This window comes from Neovison vison, chromosome 13, assembly GCF_020171115.1.
Source record: "Neovison vison isolate M4711 chromosome 13, ASM_NN_V1, whole genome shotgun sequence".
NCBI lineage: Eukaryota > Metazoa > Chordata > Mammalia > Carnivora > Mustelidae > Neogale > Neogale vison.
In genome coordinates, this window is record NC_058103.1 from 23,386,830 (window position 1) to 23,413,333 (window position 26,504).

The window sequence follows — 26,504 nt, forward strand, 5'->3', positions numbered from 1 at the left end:
CTTCCACTTTTGTTTTTTCTTTCTTTCTTTCTTTTTTTTTTTTTTTAAAGCCAGCCACCTTTAAAGAATGTGAACTTCCCATCTGCTCAGACCAAGCAGAGGCTAGACCAGATGTGACCTGCAATTTGCTGAATGGGAAACAAACACAAGGAATGCAGCCTTCTGCCATCTGTTGATGCAGAAAGCAGCAGGGCATGCCTGGCATTTCAACAGGGCTTCCCCGCTGGGAAATCGAAAGAGAAAAAGCATTTGTTTTATTTTTCCCCTTTCCTGACCTGACAGCTCCTTTGAGCAAGGTGGGGAGGAAGGGAAGACATCTTGCCATGAAGCAGTGACAGTTTATATCTAAATGTTGGAGCTCAAGAAATAAACTATTTTGAATTACAAGTTGCATCCTTGACACGTTGCCTCTGCTTGGTAGTATTGTAGTTGTCAGAAATGCAGCAGACTGGCATATTCCTTGCTTTCAAATTTCTAATCCATTTTTTGTTTGTTTTTTGTTTTTCTTTTTTTTCTTTTTTCTCTGAATGCCACTTAGAATGCTCTTGGGGGAGTTAAAGGTAATGAGGCCCCTGTTAAAAGCAGAGACAAAGGCAAGATTTTCTCCTGGATGCAGTTCCTGCTCAGACATGGTCAGAGACCATTTGGTTCATATGTTGAGAAAGGGATGAATGTAATAGAACAAGTTGCCCCAGTGACATAGACATGTTAACTTGGACCCCTCTCTCTCCTCGTCTGATTGTGTGGACTGTGTCATTCCATTTTCAGATAAAGGCCACTGATGCATACTAGAGGTGAAATTCTCCCTTGGTCCTTGGGATGAACCCTGATGAGTAACAGAGTCCCTGGTCTCATGAGGCTCATTATCTATAAAAATATGTATTTTTTAAAAATGTACTTTAAAAAAGTAAACTTAGTTTTAAAGATGTCTTTGTTTCCTAATGGAAGCAACCTTGTGTTAAAAAGTGTTTTCTTTTAAGGAGGGCAACTGGGTCTTCCCATCTTCCTGATGCTTTTTCTTACTAAATGCAACCTTAGATTATTTCAAAAATTGCCCCCTTTGTACAGAGAATTATCATTTTAATCAACAATGAATAGATGTAAAATTGTTAGTAAGATGACATTTACCACTTGAAATAGTAATGACCCTTATTTTAAATGCAAGTGCTGTTCCAAATGCACAAAATCTAACAGGGCTCCACAACCCGAATTCTCTTCAGATTACCACACTACATGTAACAGGCTTTTGCAATAAGGAGCAAGTAAATTAGTTCTTCCTCCTCTTCTTTTTTTTTCTTCCAAACAGTCTATACATTTCAAACAAAAATCTACCAAGTGCCAACCACTATAAAATGTAGTTGGTATGCAAATATAAGGGTGCTTCTCTTTCCCTAAACATTTTGTCATCCCTCTTAGAGGGAGAGGTAGGGATGTAAGTAAACACATTTAGTACACATGATATTATTGACTCCTACAAGTACAACATTCTACACAAGGCATCAGAATGTTCCTTAAAGATTAAAATATATCATAATTGGAGGTAACCTTATAAGATAAGTCATGATGTAGTATTTGTTTTATTACTTTTTGTTAAGGAAGAAACTATTCACAGGAAAAAAAAAAAACCTTTCTGAAAAAAAAAAAAAACTTTGTAAAATAAATGTCCAGTTTATTTACAGTTGTGGACTGTAATTCTAGGACTCATTTCTATAAAATTCTATATTTCTTCATTTTAAGCTTCTTTTATTTATTTGAGAGAGTGAGAGTGAGAGAAAAAAGGGGCAGAGAGAGATGGAGAAGAAGACTCCCCACTGAGCAGAGAGCTCTGTGGGGCTTAATCTTGAGACCCTGAGTTTATGACCTGAGCCGGAGGCAGATGCTTAACTGACTGAATGACCCAAGCACCCCCAAATTCCCTATTTCTCCCATAATGAACTAAATATGTACTGTTGAAGAAGATGCTTAATTCAGGCATTTAAAAAATCAACTAGACTTTGGAGGGACTAACAGCCACATAAATCATTGAGCCAGCTTGTATGTGGCTTCCTGCCTCTGGAGAAGTTCCTGTGAATAGCCTGGTAGTAACATCACAGTGTCTCAACTAAGATCCTCACCTTGCTTAGAGATGAATGAAATTTCAGTGAGTTTATATAATGTGTAGAACAATGTTCATAGGCCCTGTCTTTCCAAGTCTGCAGAAAAAGAGCATATGCAATGCTTATTCCCATATAACCTGTATGTGTTCTGGAAGGGACTCATACAGGTTATATATTATTGGAGAGTAGATACACCTCAGAAAGTTTTAAGTAGAGCAATAGTTTCTGAGACTTCCAAATTAAGGTTTAATATATGCTAGGACAGATTGTGTTTTGCAGATCCATCCCTCACACACAGTTTCCTCATTTTTCCCCCCTCAGACTCATAGTCTCTGCTCTGAAATATAATATAGAAAATAACATTATGGTCATTGCTCATCAAAAATGTCATTTGTAGAATACTGTTGGTTTTTAGATTGCCAAATAAATTGCTGGATCTGGAAAGAATTAGGAAGAGGGGGCTTTTCTCCAAATGTTTGTCATATATGGACACTTGGGCTCTGTGACACCTTGAGTTTTCTGCAGTCAAAGTGTAATGATGCAGATATAATGTTGAAAGCTTCTGTCCCTTTCACTACCTTCCATGAGACTGAAAATTGGATGAGGGCTGATATTTCTATTTATTCACCTATCCATTCATTCCTTTGAACCATGAATGGAACACTGTTCTAGGTGAGGCTATGGATGGAAAGCAAGATGCAGACTTAAAACAGATTAAAATTTCTGTCCTTGTGAAGTTCATATTAATATAGGAGACAGAGAAAAAAAAATCCTCCAAAATACAGGTAATAAAATATAAAGTATGTTAGATTGGATGAATTACTGTGGAGACAAATCAGGGGCTATGTGAGGGTATGGTAGTGCTCTAGTTTTATGTAGGGGATTATGGGAGTCTTTATGAGTCTTTATGAGCAAGTATTATTGGCATAAAGACTTGGAGCTAGTGAGGAAGTGAGTGGAATGGCTATCTAGGGGAATTAGACTCTAGGCAGAAGGAATGGTGTGTGCAATGGTCTTGAGACTGAAACATACTTGTCATGTCCAAAGGAAAGAGAAGAATGGAGTTAGAAAGATATGAGTCAGTCAGTAACAGAGAACAAGACCTGGAAGGGTTTATGTGTCATTGTAAGGACTTTGGATTTTCCTCTGGGTAAGACGAAGAACAATTAGAAGGCATTGAACATAGAGAAAAGAGGATCTGACCTAGTCTTCATAGAATCATTCTAACTGCAATATTAAGACCAGACTTAATGGGGCTTAAGGGTAGAAGCACAGTCTTCAGTTTGGAAGCTGTAAGCAAAACATTGGGCAAAAGATCATAGTTCATGTGATTAGGGCAATAGGACTTTTTGCTTAGATAGCAGAAAATGGTAGAATACCAATTCCACAGGACATGATAATTCATTGAATGTGGAGTATAAAAGACAAGAATGGAAAGAAGGGTTATTCCACAGTGTTTGAGCTGGGCAACTGGAAAAAAGGAGTTGCCACAAACAGACAACAAAGAAGAGAAGGAACAGATTAGGAGGAGAGAGGAGCAGATCTGAACATTGAAAGGTCAGGAGAACTATTGGACAATTGAATGGAGATTAACGTCAAGTAGGAGTTGGGTTTAGAAGTCTGGAGTTCAAGGAGAAACTGATCTTGGCTATGTATTTGTTAGTTATGAGCATATAGATAGTGTCTAAAACAAACAAACAAAAAAAATAGACGAATTGCCAGGGAAGCTTAGGAATATAAGCAAACAGGAAGCATGAAGAATGAGCCCTGTGACATAGCAGTGATAAATGTTTAGGAAGCTGAGTGGGAAATAAGTAAAGGATTTGTTTTTTAGAAATGTTGCCATAAAAAGAAGGAGGAAAATTAAGCAACAGGTGGAGAGAGAGGTAAGTTGAAGAGGTTTTTTTTTTTTTTTAAGACTTTTTTTAAAATAAGAAAACACAAGCTAATTTTACTGATAGAAAGATTTAGTTAAAAGGGAACAAATTGCTGAAACAGTTGAGAAAAAAAAAGTCGCTGGCGTGATACTATGGAGTGTGTAATAGGGGATGGATTTTAGTGGACAAGTAGCAGAGTTTACTTTTACTAGGAGCACAGATAGGTCTTCTGGAAGAACAGGAGAAAAGGCACAGCACATGAACTTGGATGCATGTTGATGGCTCAATGTGTGATGGGAACATAAAGATTGTTTTCAATTTGTTCAGTGAAATAGGAAAAAAAAAGTGTGAATATGGAGAAGGAGTTTGATATAAAAGGACAGATTTACTAAATAATTATTTGGAAGACTTAAATAGACGAGATAAGTATAGTATTTAGTTAGAGGCCAATATGACTCATTTGCAATGAGTGATTATGAATTTAAAGTGAGAGATGACAGCATAGTTACATTTTCCGTCACTCTCATTTGCTTGCCACTGATGCAAAAACAAGGTAAGATAAAAATTGGGTTAAATCGGGATTACGGTTTCACCAAACTAAAAAATGAAAACAGACTAAGGAATGTGAAGATGTATGGGGGGAAAAAAAAATCTAGTGTAATTGGCTGTTGAATTTATGCCAAGTAAGGAGAAAAGAGAGGAAGATGATTGGAACCAGGAATAATTAAATATTAGTACGTTAAATGAACTTACGTTTTATATATGTCACTTGCTGCAAAGATTGTCAGGTACAAGGAAGTAAATGGAGTAAACTAGCCAGATGGAAATCACTGGAGAGTAGAAGTTTTGAAATTGAGTTTAAGAAGTGCTGAAGTTATGAGTAGGGACAAGTTCTACCAGAGAACCACCATGACATCGAGTGGTTTTGATGAGATGAGAGACAAGAAAACCACTGAACTGAGAGGTCAGTTTGCTGGAAGTTTTATCGATGTGGATGTTGCAATCACCAAGTGTTCTGGAAGGAATAGTGTGGAAGTAAGGAATAGTGAGCCAGGAGAGAAAATATACAAAACCGGAGGATAAAATTGCCCTAGGAGTTAGTGAATGATTTTTATAAACAGGGGTAGTGTGTTTTACAGTTTAACGCCATGAAATTCAAAGATTGGTATTTTCATGGGGGAAGATATGAATGACTGTGAGGAGTGAGAAAGGTTGCCACCCTCCCTTCAGGTGAAGTAGCAGGAGAAAAGTTACAAGAGTCACCTTTATGAGGAGGACGGCAGGGGATGGTGTACCTCAGAGAATCAATCTCAGAAGATAAAGAAAACTTTCGGATAACTTCTCTTACATGCAAAGGATCTTGATAACAAAATGGATAATTAGCAGAGAGCACAGAGGAAGGAATTCCAACATTAGGAAGAAATTCAAGATGGCAAGTACAGAGGTATAAGGTCTGATGGGTGACATTATTATCTAAGTGACCTGGTTTGTTTACGGTGACTGGTATAAACATGGATCAAAGGAAAAAAAAATAACTATCCTGATGATTCAAAGTTGAGTCATGAGGGACTTCTCTTCAGGGGCATACAGAATTCTGTGGTCCCACCTGACTTAGTAGATGAAGGTGTGGAAGGTACAGAGGGGCAAAGTCTCTCCGGGAGCACAAAAGCCTTCTTGTTTTCTGCCAGTGTAGGCTCACGGGCCAGCAGAAGGGATGTCAGACTTCAAACCAGAGTTTCTTTTTCATCCTATCTCCCCTATCATCCCCGCCAGTGTGATTTCCATTCAAAAAATAAACCAAAGGTTTGTGGAAACAGGTGGGTGTATGTGGTGGTCACACTAGCAGAATAGATGTTGGCACTAGAAGCGCCTTTCCTGAACCACCGTTTTGATCTTTTTCTCAGGAAAACAAATGCTGCAATATTGAGAAATATATACATATTGGTTCTTATCCATTTAAAATTAGCCCTAGGAAAAAAAAATCATAGTTTTCTTCTGTGAATCAGGACTTAGATTACAGAATCCAGATTCATGGAGAGGCTGACAATTCTTAACTAGTACTTCTATTAAAAATCTACGATTGGACATCTTCTGATTAAAGATCTTTGTTCCTTATTTACAAAATTACTTAAAAGCATTATTTTGGTGAAGGCCATATTATCAGAAAATATTATCAAACCAAAATGAACTGCATGGCACCATATGGTAAATGCAAGCACCGTGATGAATATCACTCACAGCCCTACTGGAAAGGCGACAAGTCAGGATCTTGTAAACCAGCATATGATGTTACTCATGCTGTCCTCGTTGTGTCCTCAGTTTCTGAATCTCTGACTTGGAATCATCTCTTGGCTCGATTCATACATCTTCCCTCAATATGACAATATATTTTTTTTAAGATTTTATTCATTCATTTGACAGACAGAGATCACAAGTAGGCAGAGATGCAGGCAGAGAGAGAGGAGGAAGCAGGCTCCCCGCTGAGCAGAGAGCCCGATGTGGGGCTCGATCCCAGGACCCTGGGATCATGACCTGACCCGAAGGCAGAGGCCTTAACCCACTGAGCCACCCAGGCGCCCCAATATGACAAATTTTTTATAAGAAGTTTCTTTTGTTGGTGTGTGTATATTGTTTTGTTTTCCTTACTGAGGCACTTTCTGAAGACATTTTGTGTACCAGGGAAATCTCTATTTTTGTTTCTTAATGCTACCACATTTCCTGAAAGATTATTTCTAAGTCTCATCTCTTCCTGAATAACCCCATCTGTCTACCATTCTCTCCTTTGTTCTAGAACACTCCTTCATTAAAAACCACAGATGATCCATTTATCTGTTGATGGACATCTAGGTTCTTTCCTCAGTATGGCTATTGTGGGCACTGTTGCTATAAACATTCAAGTGCACGTGCCCCTTTGGATCACTGCATACAATGGAATACTATGCAGCCATCAAAAGAAATGAAATCTTGCCATTTGCAATGGAGTGGATAGAACTAGAGGGTGTTATGCTGAGCGAAATAAATCAGAGAAAGACAATTATCATATGATCTCCCTGATATGAAGAATTTGAGAGGCAGAATGGGGGTTTTGAGGGGTAAGGAAGGAAAAAATGAAACAAAATAGGATCAGGAGGGAAAGAAACCATAAGAGACTCTTAATCTCACAAAACAAACTGAGGGTTGCTGGGGGGTGGGAGGGTAGGGATAGGATGGCTGGGTTATGGACATAGGGGAGGGTATGTGCTATAGTGAGTGCTGTGAAATGTGTAAGCCTGACGATTCACAGACCTGTGCCCCTGGGGCAAATAATACATTATATGTTAATAATTAAAAAAAAATAAAAACCACAGATTAGAGTAGAGGTGCATGGACAGAAAACATTCCTAATTTTTGTTTTACTGCCGGTAAAATATTCTTTATCCTAATGGAAGAGGAACAAGGACAATTACCAATCAAAATTGGGGTACGCTTTAATGAGGAGGATGTCTTGAGTTACCTCAGATCAGATATGCACCAATCCTGGTATAAAAGCCCAGGTTTGGGAGAGGTAACAGGATGATGAATTTTCCTGACACACAGAAAGATGTGAACTGTCAGAGGTGGAAACAGACGTTAACCTGATTCCCTTATCCTGGACACAGTGTCAGAAGCAGAATCAAATGCCCCTTTATAGGAGATGACTGTAGAGCCTTACACTATTGGTGAAGTCAGTCATTGTTGAATTGCTATTTTGGGAGGATGGTAAGATGCTGAGAGTTAAAATTACCCCAACAACACTTTGTTATTTCATTAGGAATTTACTAAAAGATAAATCTTCCTGCTCCTGCCCTCTTTCTACACGGAAAAGGAGTGATCAGTCATCACTGAGTGTGCTGCCAAAAAGTTTTGTAAAGTCAGGAGCCATTCCAAATGGGAATTAATGGGGAGCAAAAATGATCTTTTCATATTCTCAGCCTTCATAATGTATGGCAATCTGTCTTTAGGTGGGGCTGCAAATCAATTAAGCATGAATGATGTATATGGTGTAGAATGTGACCTTATAACAAGTTGCCTTGTCTCTGCCTTGATGTTTCCATCTGGTTTGCACAAGGAATGTTCCGATAATGCAGCAAGAGGAAGATTATGCTTTCAAAGGGAACAGCCATTATGGGTCACTATCTTCCTGGGCCTGATAAGTTTAATCCAAGTTGCCTGGGAGGGAAGAACTCATAAAATACTTTATCTGAAGCAAGTGCAAAAATACTCATAAACTCAAAGGTTAATCACTGCACCAGAAGAACAGATGAAGGAGACAGGGCAGTTTTATGTTTCTTTACAGTGCTGCCCTTATTAATCATGTTGTGGGTTGCTTTAAAATATGTGCCTGCACTTTATTTTAAGAGCCAAATGGATAGACAGACAGACACTGAAAATAAAGTTGGAATGACGATGATACGATTTATTCATCTTTCCTTCCCCTTGCCAGTATTTGCAGGAATACAATCAAAGCCAGGATATGCATTTAGCTTTATTTTTTTTTTTAATCTATTTTATTTTAATGCCATGCTTCTTTTCTTTTCTTTTTCTTTTTTTTTTTTTTACTATCACTTTTTACTTAACTTAAAATTCAACATTCTTTATTTACATTGAGCTTTGGGTCTTTACTTCATTTTCTTATCTGTGCAACTGGTGTTCTTTTAAGGTGACACGTGGATAGCTTGATCATCTGTGTAATGAATGACCCCTTCAGATTTCACTAAACAGCATGCAAGTAGACTGGGAAATTATGCTAAAGGAGTATTGTTGATAAATCAGCGAATGGATTCCATTTCTGCCTCTGGATTCATGCAAGACATCTTCAGCTACACTACAGCAAAAAAGATCTGTGCAGATGTAAATAAGACAAAGTACATATGAATTTCCTTATATGTCATGTATACTGATATGATAGTATCTATACATAATTGAACGACTTTGCTCTCAGTTATTCTTTCATTTAGACTAGGCATTGGCAAACCTTTTCTTTAAAATGCAATATAATAACTGCTTTTGGCTTACGGACTATATGGTCACTACTATTATCATATGAAAACAACCACTGATAACATGCAACTGAACTTTTGTGGCTGTGTCTCAAGAAAATTTTATTTAAAAGATTCATAGAAGATGCAATTTGATTTGGACTATAGCTTTTTGCATGCTGATTTGGGTTATTTATAAGAATAAAATAAAAAAAATCTTCAGTAATTGTGCCTTTTAGCTAGTTGACTACACAGAGGGCATTGGAAAGCTTTTTATTATTTCTTTCTTTTAGTTTCTCTTTAAAGAGTTACCAACTAAGGTGCTTACAGTGGCCAGGAGTTAACATACAAAGCTAAAATGGTTTAATGTAATAAAGTATGGTGGGCCTTCTGATTAACAAAGCATATGTGCTTTAAATACTTAAAAAAAAATACAGCAAGATTTGGCCCCATTTGCAGTTTCAGCTCTATATGGCATTTGAATCTCCCATTGCTTGGTATGTCCATATGGTGGACTGCCTGATGAAAATCTCATCTTCTCAGGCGCCAGTCTAATCATTGCCTTCTCCAGGGGACTTCCATTACTGTTGGTGTATAAAATGCATTGTTTCCCTCTTAATGCTTTCAAAATGTACATTTTTTTGTTGTTGTTTGTTTAGGATATAGCTGTTTTCCCCCACTAGACAGTCATCTTAAATTATGAAATATATTCATACAGTGTCTGATATAAGAAAATCCCACTCTTTTGAAAGATAAAGCCTCTTTCTCCATGATATGATTTGTGTCTACTTTATATCTATATTTTTATAGTTATTTATAATTATACATTTTTTAAAATTATTTATTTTTGGTCTAATTTATAATTAGATAATCTTTGTCGTCCCAGGTTTTGTTTTTTAAACTTTCACAATTTGAATTAAAGAATCAAAAGATTTTTATATATTTTACATGAAAAGTTTCTATCTTAAATCTTACTATTTACTATCTCAAATTCAAGAACATTAAGAAAAAGGTCTTATATTTTCTAATCCAAACTCACTACATAAACTTGTGCCATGCAAATAAAGAAAGTCAGCTATTGTTGGTAGCAAGAAATATTTATAGTGGATTGCAAGTCAAGGGAGGCAATGACACTGTTTTTTATAGCTCATTAGGACAATCTCATGAGTTGATAGTTGTCAGAAACATTTTCATAGCAGTTCAATCCCATCCAATGACTGTGAAAGAAAAGTCTAAATTTTCCATGTCCTATAATGCTATTTACTTCAGTAAGCTCTATTAACACCCCAATTTAACTTCTTCCATATCCCCCATTGATAATTCTGTTCAAGCTGTATAGTCTTTTAGTTTTACAAATAGTTTTCTCTACCTTTTGGCCATTTTACCTACTCTCTTTTTTTCTGAAATAAATTTCACCCATTTTGCTTATGTTGGACTCCTCTTCATCCTTTAAGTCCATACTTAAGTGATGACCTTGGAAAGTCATTGAGAAGGTCATTTTAGGAAAAAAATATGCCACTCATTCACTCATTTAGTTTAAAAATGTTAATTGAGTGTTATTATGGGTTAGATAATCTGCAAATCACTAGGGATATGATAGTACCTCAGGCATCTTGTGTCCTTATCTTCATGGGCCCTACATTCCAATAAATTATAAAGTTCACTGGGGTTACACTATACTCACTATACTGCATTCATTCTATTCTCCACTATCTGGCTCTACCTCATTTAAGCTTATTTTAAATTTAACACTTATTGTAATCTATAGGGTTTGTTGTTGTTGTTGTTGTTGTTATTTTATCTTTTGCAACCATATAATATGAAGAACGTCAAGAACTGTATCACATTCACCATGAAATCTACTGCATCTAACCCTGTGGTTGGCCACAGGAAATATTTTGCACTTATGGTAGTCACTGAGTGCAAGAAGAGTCTAACTTTGATTTCATATGATTTAATTTGACTCAAATTTTCAATGGAAATCTTTTCAGCTATAATGTATTCAGGTTGGTAAATGTAAATAGGGATACATTGTTTTAAATATACATATTAGGCTATATAACAAATACTCCTAAAATTAAAGTGGTTTACCATTTTATAACTATTTAGACAAATGAATCTGCAAGCACTGAAAAAAACAAAAAGTATCACTAGCAAGTATTTTATTCTTTTGTTTTGTCTTTCATCAAGTCAACTGACAATTCTTATTTGGAAGTGGTTGAGATTCAATTCAAATATAAATACATTGAAATGAACTGTCTTCTAATAGGTATCAGATTTGGATTGAGCATGATAGGTACTCACTTTAATGTTTCATTTCTAAATTCATGTTAGTTCCTCCAAGAACTAAATGGAGACTCTATCTGGACCATTTATATGAATCATATATCATAAAAATAAGAAACAAGTTGTGAAATAGATACAAAAATGCTTTCAAAGATCAATTAAAAGTCAAATTTCATCATAAGCACCTCTGTATAATATATTTTCTGTTAAATGAAAATATTTTATTTAGTTAGCCTTAAATGTTTTCTATCATATTATATAGATAGCTAAGCATTAGAATATATTATTCTATAAGCAAAATGGTAACTTTAAATTTTGACAAAAGGAATTTAGCATTATTTGCAGATGAAGTATGATCCAATTACTTTTATTTTGCTGATATAAGGTCTGCAAACCATAGATCTCATTTATGTTAGTGACCTAAGGAAAAGTTTGACTTACAGTTCCTAATAAATAACTTCATTTATATTTCATACCATCATATTGAATAGCTGTAGTATGTTCTCCTAGGAAAAATGAGAACACTCCTAGGTGTACTGCCAAATTTTTAAAACTTATCAATGATACGGAACATTCCTCTATCAAATGTAAGCTTTATAATCAAAACTGTCAGTAATAGTTTTAAGGAATTGCTTATTACCTTCTCCATTCCTCAAAAAGTTCAAATGTGTGTGTTGGTCATCATTTTTTCAGGAACTGAAATTCAAAATGAGTGGCATGGAATTGAAACAAAAAAAGTGTCCCCCTATCAATTGCTCCCACTAATCTCTAAAATTGTATACAACTTTAGTTTTATGATTGAAAGACATGAAATACATGAAAATATTCAAGATATCCAGAATATTAATCATATAAGGATAGGAATGAGAGCAACATTCCCAAAAGAGCTTAAATAATAGTCACTCTGAGATAAGGGTGAATTAGAAGCATTAGTGAGATACCAATAGTATAAAGAGACACTTAGATTTGGGGAAATTACTGTTACTTAAATAATTTGCCTAGTTCTCTGTATACATATCAGAACAGAGGTCAAGGGACAGTCAAAAAGTGAAAAAAGTATGTCTCACTGGAAGCTCTAGCCAGTACTGATGGACTAAGAACACAGATTAAGACCCCTGTTATGTAGGGCAATATAAGAGAAATAATTGCAACCTTCCCAAAGACCATGAAACTCTATAGGAAATTGTTGACAGTCTAATGCCTAGCAAAAACCATGAAGATCAATATAAATAATGTGTCTCCTGGTAGGAGACTCTGATTTTAACAAAGCATCCAATGTGTTCTTTAGGTTGGAGAAGTATATTAAGGTTTTTGTTTATGTTTTTGTTTTTGATTTTTAAAGAGGACCAATATAAAAGAGATTTATTATGAGGAATTGGCTCATGTGATTATGGAGACTGAGAAGTCTTGCAACCTCTTGTCTGTGAGCTGGAACCTAGAAAATCTAAGTCCATAGGCCTGTAAATCAGTAGAGCTGACTGTGCAAATTCAAGTTCAAGGGCAGAAGATAAGGTGAGATGTCTTAGCTCAAGAACTCAGGCAGAAAAAAAGGGGGGTGGGGAGCAATGTCCTTTTTCTTCTGTCTTTGGTTCTATACAGCCCTCACAGGATTGCATGGTATCTACCCATACTGGGGAGGGGACTCTACCTTACTGACTTGACCAGTTCAAATGCTAAACTCATCTAAATGCACCCTTGTGGACACATTAGAAATAATGGTTAATCTGGGCACTCCCTGGCCAGTCTATTTGACACATAAAATTAGTGATCTCAGGAAGACACCTCAGTACTGATGGAGCAGAGCATGAGGGCAATGGCATCCCTCTGTTTAACATACTTTGTTGCATGCCCAGAGTGGACCAGAGCTCCAATAAGGTGACACTGTTTTCATTTATCAATGGGTGCTCCCCTGACAGGGCACAGAGCATCCGATTTACAAAATCCTCTTTGTGTCAAACCTTGAATATTGTTCTTCTCATTCTTCTGTTGTCTCTATATGTCTCTTCAGTGGAGATGACCTTGTGATTTCTGAATTTCATCCTTCGGATTTACTGTGGGAGAGATACTCAATTTGCCCTAAACTTGCATATTCTTCTTTTACCCCCAGTATTTCTTTTTTTTTTTTTTTTTTTTTTTTTTTTTAGATTTTATTTATTTATTTGACAGAGAGAGATCACAAGTAGGCAGAGAGGCAGGCAGAGAGAGAGGAGGAAGCAAGCTCCCCGCTGAGCAGAGAGCCCGACGTGCGACTCGATCCCAGGATCCCGAGATCATGACCTGAGCCGAAGGCAGCGGCTTAACCCACTGAGCCACCCAGGCGCCCATCCCCCCAGTATTTCTAAGAGCTTTTTTGTTTTTCATTTTCATGCTTGTGATTTGATATAATAATTTCTGACTTTTTTTTTTTTTGGATAACAAGTACATATTCTGCTTATTATAACATGTAGTTTTCCATATTTCAACATTTGTAACCAAAGACACATTTTAACAACAATGTGCTTATTTAATATTATGTTCTGGTTCGTTTAATTTTCTAAAAAGCTGTTGCTAAATAGTTGGTGCATTTCAAAATTGTGTCATAGGATTTAGAAAATATGATAACAATCTTTGGACTCACTTTAAGGCTACTTTTGTTCTGGGTTCTGAACCATTTATAATTACTGAATTTTCCTTTAATATCTAGGTTTATCTTTGGTATTTGCTTCCTTTTCTGTTTGCTTAAATTCAAAACAACTGTTGGAAGCACACAATATAACCAGCTCACAACTGATCTTCTGTGTAAAGCTGGGTTTCAAATATTTTTCTTGTTTCTGCCCACAGGAAATAAATATGAGGCTTCCTATTTGCACATTTTATGAGCAAACACATACCTAAATGCACACCCCCATAAAACACAAGTCTTTTGAATATGTTTCTTTGGCAATATCAAACAAATTACTAAGGTCCAAGAATTCATGGTTTTTATTTGAATTTACCTTTAATTGACATTAATTCTGAATTTTCAGAGGAAATTACTGGGTATGGACAGTTCCCAGATACCTGGTACCAAATAGTACCACCCATTCTCTAGGGGCTGTGCCAGATAATTACTTATTTGACTAGCTGCTGTAATAATCTGTCTTGACTCAGGTATTGAATAGAAGCCAAATGTCTCCATTTAAGTGGCCTTTAATAGCATTTCTATAATCTTAGTGAGCGAAATAGAGAGCATTGAAACTCTTCAGGGACATTTAGATTAACTATTGTGTGTAGATACAAGGTTTTTCTGACTTTGTTTGCAAGGAATAGTTCTCAGGGAGGAGAGAGTCAGCATGAAGAATATGCAAAGCTATACAGTAAGAGGTTTTATGCAGATGAAACTGTGCGAAGATTCTGGTCTCTTCAGGAGACTTTAAAAATTAAATGTAAAGCACATGGTCCTAATTGAGGCACTATATTTTGAAATTAGTTGTTTATAATTATTTTTGAACGTGATAATGTTGGAGAAATTGAAAATATACTAACAGAGTTCTGATGACTTATAATTTACTATGTTAGGTGGTGATAAATTAAAAGTAAGATATGTTTAGATTTATTAAACATTTTTCACCTTTATTATTCAACTAGATTTAATCAGTCAAGTAAGATGAGATATTAGGAGAAAAATTTTCCAGCAAAATCCCCCAATGACTTAGGAGTGAGACAATTGGTATTTTCTCCAGGTAATACATCAAGTTTTGCCTATCAAAACAACTAATTTTTAATTGTTCCCGCCCGACTATATTTATTTCTACATAGTTGTTAGATGGTCCTTAAAATTAGTCCAATTTATTCAATATAATGTTTTGAGGAAAAATATATTTAACCTGAGTTAAATAAATCATTTGAATCATATATTTATTTTCTTTTCCCCCACTTTATGTCTGTATCCCAGGCTGCTAAATACATTCTTTGAAATAATTATATTTGAGTTATTTTCTGTGTTTTCATTAGAAAATACTTAGGATTCGGGTGCCTGGGTGGCTCAGTCAGTTAATAAAGTCCAACTTTTTGATTTCAGCTCAGGTCACAGTCTCAGGGTCCAGAGATCAAGCGCCACATCCAGGATTCTCTCTCCTCTCTATCTCTGTCTCTCCCTTGCCCTCTCTCACTTTCTCTTTCTCTCTCTCTGCCTCTAATAAATAAACAAATAAATAAATAAATAAAATGTTAAAAGAAAAAAAAATCTAGGATTATGTTTGCACACATTTAATTAATGAGTGATCTTAAACAAATAATTTTGATTTAAAATTATGGAAGGTGTCTTTTTTTGTTTATTTGTTTATCATATCATGAATGTTTTAATCTTTTATCAGTTGGCTTGCTGTTGCTAATTACTAGAAGGAATAAACCATAGAGAGCAACCAATCTTCCTGCTTAACGTCCCCCCCCACACTCATTTCAATAATATGCCATTGTTTCACAGTTTTGCACATATGGCTGATGATCATTCTGTACTCTCCATCACAGAGCCACTTCTTCAAGTTGCCCAAATACCATGCTTCTCAAGTTCAACAGAAGCACAAACTCTCTTAATATTACACCATATAGATTACAGAACCAAATTGGCTTTACCTTTGTTTTGATATGATCATGTTGAGCTTATATTTTCAGATAAAAACTATTCCCCTCATTATCTCCTTTTGTTCTTCTTGTCTCCTTTTTTTTTTTTTTTTTTATGTTTTGAGGTAGAATTTAGTGATTCATCATATGCATATAACACCCAGTGTTCATTATATCAAGTGGCCTCCTTAATGCCCATCACCAAATTATCTCTCACACCACATCTCCTCTCAACCCTCAAACTCCTCTTAACTCCTTGCAACCCTCAAAACACAATATGGAAGTTCCTCAATAAGTAAAAAATATAACTATCCTATAACCCAGTGGTTGCGCTTCTAGGTATTTATCCAAAGGATACAAACATAGTGATTTGAAGGGGTACATGCACCCATTGTTTATAGTAGCAATGTCCACAATAACCACAATATGGAAAGAGCCCAGATGTCCTTTGATAAATGAATGGACAAAGAAGACGTAGAATATACACAATGGAATATTACTCAGCCATCAAAAAAGAATGAAATCCTGGCATTCACAATGACATGGATGGAACTAGAGGGTATTATGCTAAGTGAAATAAGTCAGTCAGAGAAAAACAAATATCAAAAATTCACCCATATGTAGAATTTAAGAAACAAAACAGATGATCATAGGGGAAGGAAGGAAAAATAAAATAAGATGGAAATAGAGGAGAAAAACCATAAGAGACTCACTCCTAATCTACTTTTAGAAAGTTTACTTTTTCACTCAAATCACTCTCTGAAAAAAGAGCCATTCCCAGGGTTTTTTTTTTTTTCTTTTCTTTTCTTTTCTTTTTTCTTTCTTTCTTTTCTTTTTTCAATGTATAAATGTATCTTTTCCATTTTACCAGAATCTTGAACCTGCCTCAATCTCTTGTCCTTCTGCCAAACAGCTTAATGTTCAGCAGCTACATTTTCTCTCTTTTAAGAATTATTTTTAATTCATATTGATTGATTATGAACACACAAAATATGTGTAAATGCATGAATAATGATTCAAGAAATACCCATCAGGTATAAATACAAGAAAACATACATAATTTTTACCTAAATCCCATATTGGCAAAGTCCCATATTGCTTAAGGTTGAATCTTTTTAACCCCATCTCTTCCTTCTTCTGTCATAGATAGCTACTATCTTGGGTTTGATTTTATGTAGATCTTATTTCTTCTATGGTTTCACTGCCTGCTTGTATCCATAAGTAATATATTGCTTAGTTTAGCACAGATTTTTATTATATATAAAAGAAATCATAGAGGATATTTTCTTCTTTCTGTAGCATTTTTTGCTCAGTATTATAGTACAAAAATTCCAGCTGTAATTCTTTTTGATCATTGGTATATGCAATTTAATTTATATAAATACACCATATTTTTTGATCCATTGAATTGTTGACTGCTATTTAGGTTACTTCCAAGTGTTTTCTATTCCCAACAATATTGCTTATTGATATTCTTAAATATTCATATTTTTATACTTGTTTTTTACATCATATGTTCAAGATTTTCTCTAAGATTTCTGTGAGTTCAATTGTTGAACCATACATATGGACATCTACAGAAATAATGCAACTTTTTTTTTTTTTTCAAAATGATTATGCCTCTCTCAATGTTTAAAAGATTGGGTTGCTCAATATGTTTACTAAGTCTTAATCATTCTAGACTTTTTAAATTTTCCATCCTCGTGTTTTAAATCACATTTCAAAGTTATTTCTGATTTTATAATGATGTTTATCATCTTTACACATATTTATTAGCTGTTCAAATTTCCCTTTGTGCGGAGTGCATATATAAATTATCAATATGAAAAATGATAGAAATGGCATAATTACCAGTTGGATGCATATCAAAAGAATAAGAACAACTTTATGCATTTGACAACAACAATGCATTTGACAACTTAGATAAATCAACAAGATACTTAAAAAAATACAATTTACCAGAACTTTTGAACCAAGAGAGAATGAAATTACCATATTATAAAATTTATAACATACAGTTAAAATAGGCCTTGAAGGAAAATTTGAACATTTGATGTATATGTTAGAAGACATGAATTCCAACATTTTTGTTGACTAAATATTTATTTTAAGATAACTCAAATTTAATAGCAAGGTAAATTTTAAGAAGTCAAAACATAGGAAATAACAACTACTAGAGCAAAAATTAACAGGATGGACTATAAAAAGGACAGAGAGAGGACTACATGACAAAAGTTTGTTCTTTAAAGAGATTAATCACATTGATAATTTTTGATAGAACTATTAAAAAAGAAAGAGAGAAGGAAACAGAACAACAAGGACATTAGGGATTATAAAAGGGCAATTAAACATTTTCTTACAAAATTTTCCATGCCCAGGTGCCTTAAACATAGTTTTACCAAACATGTGAGGAATAATTTTTGTATCAACTCTTCCAGAGTTGTATCTGCTCCAAACTTGTATCAAACTTTCAGACAACAGACAAAGCAAAAATGCTTACCAAGTCATTTAGCAAGACTTGCATACATTTGATAACAAAACAAAACAATGGCAATAAAATAAGTGAAAATTACAGACCAAATTCCATTGTAAAAATTGATGAAAATATATTAAAAACACATGAACAACTAAATCTAGTATTATATTTTAAAAAATAGCATAATATGGCTAATTTTGACCCTTTGAAAGTAAACCAACATATTCATATATTAATGAAGAAAAATCATCTGATCATTTCACCAGATGTAGAAAAACTGCTTGATAAATTCAACAGCCATTCATGAATAAAAGTTTGTCACAAAATGTAATAAAGAGCATTATACTTAGTGATGAAATATCATCTTTATTTTCTTAAATCAAGAATGAAGTATTTACAGTCATCTCTTCTATTAAATTACGCTCAGTGATCATTGCTTATATTAAATATTGTCATAGAGAGTTGAGTAAAGTAAGAAATGAAATAAAATTATTAGTAAAAGACAAAAAACTTTTCCTTTTTTTAGTTACTATTGTTATACATGAATCCAATCCAAAAAATCTAAAGGGAAATAATTATATTATAAAAGTGCTTACCAGTATTTCTGAATATAAAGTCAATTGTATTTTCATACATTAAACAAAAAGAAAGCAACAGTAAAAAATGTTCAATATTTAATAATATAGTCTCAGGGAGTCTTGCTGGCTCAGTCATCAGAGCATGCAACTCTTGACCTCAGGGTTGTAAGATGGAGCCCTGTGTTGAGTATAGAGATTACTTTAAAATAAAATCTTTAAAAATAACAATAAAATTGTCTCTACTTTTTCCCCACACAAAGTATAGGCACAAAGCAAAACTCTCCCTTAATTACTTAATGATTAGCATATGTTATGTTAAAAGTATTTCTCATGCAGACTTTTAAATTCCATGATTATTTTTTCTATAGTATATACAAAGCTATGTAAAGTCAGCTAATGCTCAGGGATGCTGTCTGATGACTGAGATTTTTGTATGGTTTTCCTGTTAACATATAGTTAGTAATTGAAGGATTAGAAATACATTTGTTTACCTAGGAGACACGCATATTACAAGAAGTTCAAAGAGTTAAAAATGGAATCTAAGGACTTTTTCTATGTAAAAGACAAACTGAAATACATTAAGCCATGAGAGAGACGAAATAGTAGGTAGAGTGGTAATAAAAGTGAAATTCAAAGTGTAGAGCAGTCAGTGCGGCACTTCAAACAACTAGGGTGACCATACGGATGCCTGGTGTCAGCCCTAAATTCATGAATATCCACATTTCTATTGTCTAATGGGTATTTACCAATTAATGTTTATTGATGAAATAATATGGTATTGAGAGTCAAATTACTGTGTTTGAATCTCATGTTCTCTAAGCTACATGTTCTCTAAATTATGGAGAAGATGGTGATGATGTTGATGAAGATGAGGATGATGATGATGATGATGTATGATGATGATGTATGTCAAAACGTAGGCATGGAATAGCAGTCCTAAGGATGTCATGTGCAAATATAATTTCCAATTTATAAGTGGAGAAAACTACATTTAAAGAGTTAAATGACTTCTTGGGTGCCTGGGTGCCTCAGTGGGTTAAGCCTCTGCCTTTGGCTCATGAGGCTCATGATCTCAGGGTCCTGGGATCAAGCCCCGCATTGGGCTCTCTGCACAGCAGGGATTCTGCTTCCCCCTCTCTCTCTGCTTGCTGTTCTGCCTACTTTGATCTCTGTTTGTTGAATAAATAAAGAAAAATATTTATATAAAAAATAGTTAAATGACTTCCTAAAGTTAATATAGCTAAAATATGAAAAAAAAAAAAAAGCCAGATTTGATGCAGACAGTATAACTCTGAGACTCCTCTGTTATCAATGATAATACTGGCTATATTTCAAGCAAAGTTTTCCTGTGTTCTCTGCTGAGGAAAATGACCTCAGCAGAGGTAGGTAGAAATGCCTACTTCAAAATGTTGTTGTGATACTTATTAAATTTGATGAGGTGATGTATGTGAATTCCTACCAGGGTAGTTATAACCTAGATGATACTCAACAAATTCTAATATGCTTTCCTCTTTTATTTCCAAATCTAGTTATATGTCACAGAATGAATAAACAACCCTCACAATAGATTTTCCTCTGTTTAGGAACTTTGAAAATAAATTTTCAAGTGTATATAAAAGTTTTTATGAAATATAAGAAACTGTCTAATAAATAAAGATCATTCACAAAAAAATTACTAAAAACAAAAGCCTAAACTTCATTTTTTATTCATTTGTTAACACCTATCATGAGTTTCATATGATTACATACCCAATTTTCACTGGAGAGATCTTCCTATATTCCTTTAGATTCAGCAGCCAGGCATTTTGGGGACCATATTGACTTATTTACTTGTTTATTTTGAGTGTCTAGAGTTGAAAAAGAGACAACTGAAAAAGAGATTATTAAACTGCTCACATTAATAGTCACTGAACAAGAAATAACTAAAGAGGGGCGCCTGAGTGGCTCATTGGGTTAGGCCTCTGCCTTCAGCTTGGGTCATGATCTCGGGGTGCTGGAATCAAGTCCGGCATAGGGTTCTCTGCTCAGCGAGGAGCCTGCTTCCCTCTCTCTCTCTCTCTCTCTCTGCCTGCCACTCTGCCTACTTGTGATCTGTCTCTGTCAAATAAATAAATAAAATCTTAAAAAAAAAAAAAAAAGAAAGAATAAAGATATTACTGGTATTGGATAATGAAGTTGAGCATATAACAAAGTCAAAGTGAAAACACATCTTTTTAAGTAAATTTGGGGCAAATATTCTTTTTTTTTTTTTTTTTTTTTTTTGAGTTTGGGCAATCTTCTTGAGATAAAACTTCCACCTTTAAGCAAAGTGATGACATGAAGAAAGTGCTGCATTGCAATCCCTTCCTGAATCTTCTCTTTTTCATAATGTATAAATGCACTTGAGACTGAATGCCTGTGAAGAGCCCTTTGAATCTCTGGTCTCATTTGTGGAATGGAGAAGTTTTTCGTCATGGGTTGGGAGTATCATGTGGAAATCCTAACCCAGAGCCTGTACTACTCTAGATGTTTAAAAATTGCAGTTATTTCAATTTCATTTAAATTCCACTTAAAGCACTATTTATCTTATTCTACCCGTGTGTATCCATATTTTCAGATGCATCTGAAGGGAAAAATCCATTACTTATACTTCTGGATAATTATATATTTGCAACTGATTTTCAGGCTAATAATGAGAGCTGCACATTCCTTAAAAATGAACGGTCTTCTCTACTAAGGCTCTGGATACAAAAGACATGGGATAATAGTGCCAGTGATCATTTATTAGTTCACTTTTATGAATTCACAACTGTCACACTGTCCTTTGTTTACTTCACAACCACCTTTCGACTTCTGAGATATATTACTTAGATCTTGCAATTGGAAATAATTGGAACAGTAGGGAGGAAAGGGTAGATAAATGCACATACAAAAGCAGAGTGAGAAATGGTCATAAGCAGTGTAAAAATAACGCTTATCACTAACGGAACATAAAAATGTCATTCCCTGGGTAACAACTTAGCTGTTAAAATTGCTCTGGGGAGGTAGAAGCAATGGCAATTTCCTAACTCCAGGGTGGTCCACATTTCTCTGGTTGAAATAATCCATTGCAAATGACTGATTATGAAATCAAAAAGAAATAACTTATATAGCAATTAATTTCCCTCTTCAGTGGGATAAATTGATCAATCATTTAAGAATATATATATATATATTCTTTTATATACATATTTAATTATATATTCACATATATATGTGAACTTCTTACGAGAGTGGCACATGGGTTTCAATGTGAATTATATTTATTCTTGTTAACTTTGAACTTCCTTCCTATTTAGAAAGATATAAACACATGGAGATATTTGAGAAAGATATAATCATTTCTACTAAAAAAAAGTAAATTTTATGTTTTAGGTGCAGTCTAATCTTCTGCTATAAGCTTTGATTATATTTTTACTTTTTTCAGTCCCAAGTGAAAACCAAGTCATGCTTTTGGAAAAAAAAATATGTGTATTATTTCTTTAGTATTCATTCCAGAGTATTTAAATAACATCATTTTACATCCCATTAATTTCTAACTGATTTCTGGTCCAGATGTTTGTTAAATTTTTCCTGTTTCTTGCCAGATTAATAAGTTTTTTACATTGACTTTGAATTCTCAGGTGGATCCACATCCAGGAATATTAATATGGATCAACAATGAGGAAATAATCCTATCCAAAAGAAATGTATTCTATTCACATTTATTGTAATCTATTTCACTCTCTGGGAGACTGGATTGGATGAGTAACCAAAAATAAGTGTGGTCTTTTTTTTTCCCTAGGAGGAGTTAGAGATTGAAATACCAAAAGGTGAAGCTGCTGTCATTAGAGATGTCCTTGATTACTCTCTGCAGGTAGTGTTTTAGCAAATCAATGACCTCAGACAATAAGAGTGGCAGATTAAGGTGGTATATTTTAAATAATAAAAAAGTATTTGACTACAAAGATTATACTTATTACTCTAATAAAATAGTTGGAGTTTGCTATAGTATTATATCAAGGGCTTTTTTTTTTTTTTTTTTTCCCTGAACAAATTTGGGAGGACAGAAACTGGGATTTCCAATGGATAGATTATGCAAACAAATTTTGGATTTTGCTTAAAATTTAAAAAAAATAATTACTTTTGAAGGAAAAACAAAGACTTTTATTAGCCTACTCATTCCCAATTGACTCCTACTCTAGTTCTTCCTCGTTTAGTTCATCTTTTAATACCATGTAGGTTATGACTCCAGACAAAATTCTACAGAATTGGAAATAAATTCAACTAAGACTTAGTCCTATCAGATAAAGTGACCAAATTCTAATCGCCGAGAAGTGTGTTCTGATGTTACTTGCTTTCAATGAATTTGGCTTTAGCTAGGATAAAGGATGCCTGCATTATAGTCAACTTTCTTTCCAATTCCATTTATTTTATTTGCCAGGTGGGTTGATTTCCAATGAACTTGCTAGTAAATATGCATGTCCAATCTTACTACATGCACAGCATAGAGAAATGAATTTACTTTTGAACTTCTGCTTAGTAGAGAAATTCTTTAAAAAGAGGTTTTGAGGGGCGCCTGGGTGGCTCAGTGGCTTAAGCCGCTGCCTTCGGCTCAGGTCATGATCTCAGGGTCCTGGGATCGAGTCCCGCATCGGGCTCTCTGCTCAGCAGGGAGCCTGCTTCCCTCTCTCTCTCTCTCTGCCTGCCTCTCTGTCTACTTGCGATTTCTCTCTGTCAAATAAATAAATAAAATCTTTAAAAAAAAAAAAGAGGTTTTGAAAAATGTATATACTCTTCAAATCAAGTATCATCCAAAATAGATTGACTTTGCACAGCTGTGAAACTGTCAGAAAACTCTTTTATTATTCTCAATTTTCCACGTTTTTGTTTTGCTTTGTTTTGTTTATTAACAAGGCATCTAAGTTTTAACAGTGTATCTCCATGGGAGAATCCAAACCTCCATCTAATATATAAGAGCATACAAAAGCAAGAGGAACATTTTTCTGCTCGGGTGAGTGACTACATGATACATCATCAGTAATGCAGGTTTTTTATTTCCAGACCAAACACTGTCAGCTGAGACTCTATGATCTGTTCTAAAATCTAGCAATGACACAGACTTTTTATCCTTGAGAGAGAGCAAATCGCAATAGCAAAAATGTAATAAAAACCCCCAACACCTACCCATGGCAAATAGTTGTTAAATAATGACTATAACAATATATTATTCTTGTTATTACCCTTGTGCTTGCTAGTTAACAATACACAAAAGAGACTTTCAAGGGTGTTCCTGAAATTTGTGAAAAGTGTCTGTTGAAACCTTGAGAGCATCCTCTCTGATGGAAGTGCCCAGAAATGTCAGCATATGGGTTTTCTTTACCATTCTTTTCTGTTATGTAAATCACATGCTACAGAGATCTTTAAATTTTGTTTTTATCATATGACACTGGGATTGACTAATATAAAACACGGGGAATCTAAGGCAAACACACATTTCTATGCTTCAAGGTATTAAAATATTAAGTACAAGCATGTGACTTTGGCAAGTCCCCCCAACTCTTTTTTCCCCTTTGTACTGTCATATTATCAGTTATAAAATTGCTGTAGCTGTGACCACAGGACCTTAAAGAAATGCCTTCCCAGAGTTATAATTCAATATCTACTTTTCTATTAGTATAATATAAAATTGATGCAGTTGAAGCCATGTCTTCATTCATATGCATTTTCCAATATGTCACTCATTTTCCAAGGACAAACATGATAAATATAGGTTGAATTATTTTCAGTAAATTATAAAATATTTATAATTATAATTAAATTTTGTTTATAGTATTATGTTACTTAGTACTTATAAGTATTCATATATAATTATTATTTAAAACTTGTGTTACTTGGGGCGCCTGGGTGGCTCAGTGGGTTAAGCCGCTGCCTTCGGCTCAGGTCATGATCTCAGGGTCCTGGGATCGAGTTCCGCATCGGGCTCTCTGCTCAGCGGGGAGCCTGCTTCCTCCTCTCTCTCTCTCTGCCTGCCTTTCTGCCTACTTGTAATCTCTCTCTGTCAAATAAATAAATAAAATCTTTAAAAAAAAAATAAAATAAAACTTGTGTTACTTATATAAGTTATATACATATTATTAATATTAAGACATACAAAGATTCATAAGCAATAATTTATAACAATAACATGAAATATTTGCACGTGAGTGTCTGATACTTGCCATCATCAAAATGCTATTCAACATAACATATTTCTTTTATCACTCCATTTGAGAGTAAAGTATGTTTCCTGATTTGTGTGTGGTTTAACCAAAATGACGAAAATGCTTATCTTTCTGCTTCCTTCAAATGATCTGGATTTGCTTCGAGTATCATATGTTATTTTTATGTAAAAGCCAATTCTTCGTTGTTGTTTTTTGAGACAAGAACCTGCAGATGTATATAATAATTACATATTTATTGATGCACATACATTAAAAATGATTTACATCAGCTTTAGTGAGTCTCTTGAGAAACAGAGCAATACATAGAGTGAAGTTCAATTCAGCTGAACAAACACTCAGCTGATGCCTCCTTTTCATTCTTCCCTCTGCTAGAGATTATGGGGTCCAAGATCCTTATGTGGCGAAGCCAAGACTGAGGTGAAGAAAGCACATGTGGTCTTTAAGAACTTTGCTAGATGTATCCACAGGGTATTATTAGAGCATGGACAAGGACGACAGGATGACTCGAACACTCCTGCATAGGAGACAAATGGGTTGAATTTTGAAGAAAAAAATTGCATTAACTATTACATGAAGACTGGGGGTGGATGACCATTACTGATAGAAGAAACACCATAGCTAATGTAAGATTCATGAGTACACGATATATAAAATTAAAGCAATTTCATATTCATGTAACATAAAGATAAATAAAAGAAGTAGTAGACCATGAGACTGGCATGATGAGTATATTTCCTTACTCTTTATATAATATGAAATATATCAAAGAACCAAACTTCGTAAAGTAGAAATAGAGCAAAAAAATATGGTTGATCCAGGCAGAAACTGATTACAGAGAACTTTAAAAAACAAAACAAAACAAAACAGAAAAACCTTTTGAGACATTATTGAATATAATAAATTGTACATGTTTAAATTCTATAATTTGATATGTTTCAGCATGTGTATTACTCATAAAATCATCACGAAAATCAAGATAACAAGCATTACCATCACTCAGAAGTTTTCATGGGCCCCAATGTAATCTTTCCCTTCCAACTGCTCCTGCCACCCCCTCCCCCTAACCCCCGGCAACCACTGATCTGCCTTCTGTTATTATAGGTTCATTTGCATTTTCTAGAGTTTCAGACAAACGGAATTATACATTATGTACCCTTGTTTTGTATGGCTTCCTTCACTGAGTATAATTATCATAATGTAGTTCTACCATAATTTGTTTATCCATTCACTTTTTAATGATTATTTCCAGTTTGGGGCTATTATAAATTAAGCTGCAATGTACAAGTCTTTGAATGGATATAAGCTATGGATATATGCTGTCATTTTGCCATGTAAATGCCTAGGAGTGGTATGAATGAGGTGGTAAAAATGTATTTACCTTTTAAAAACCTG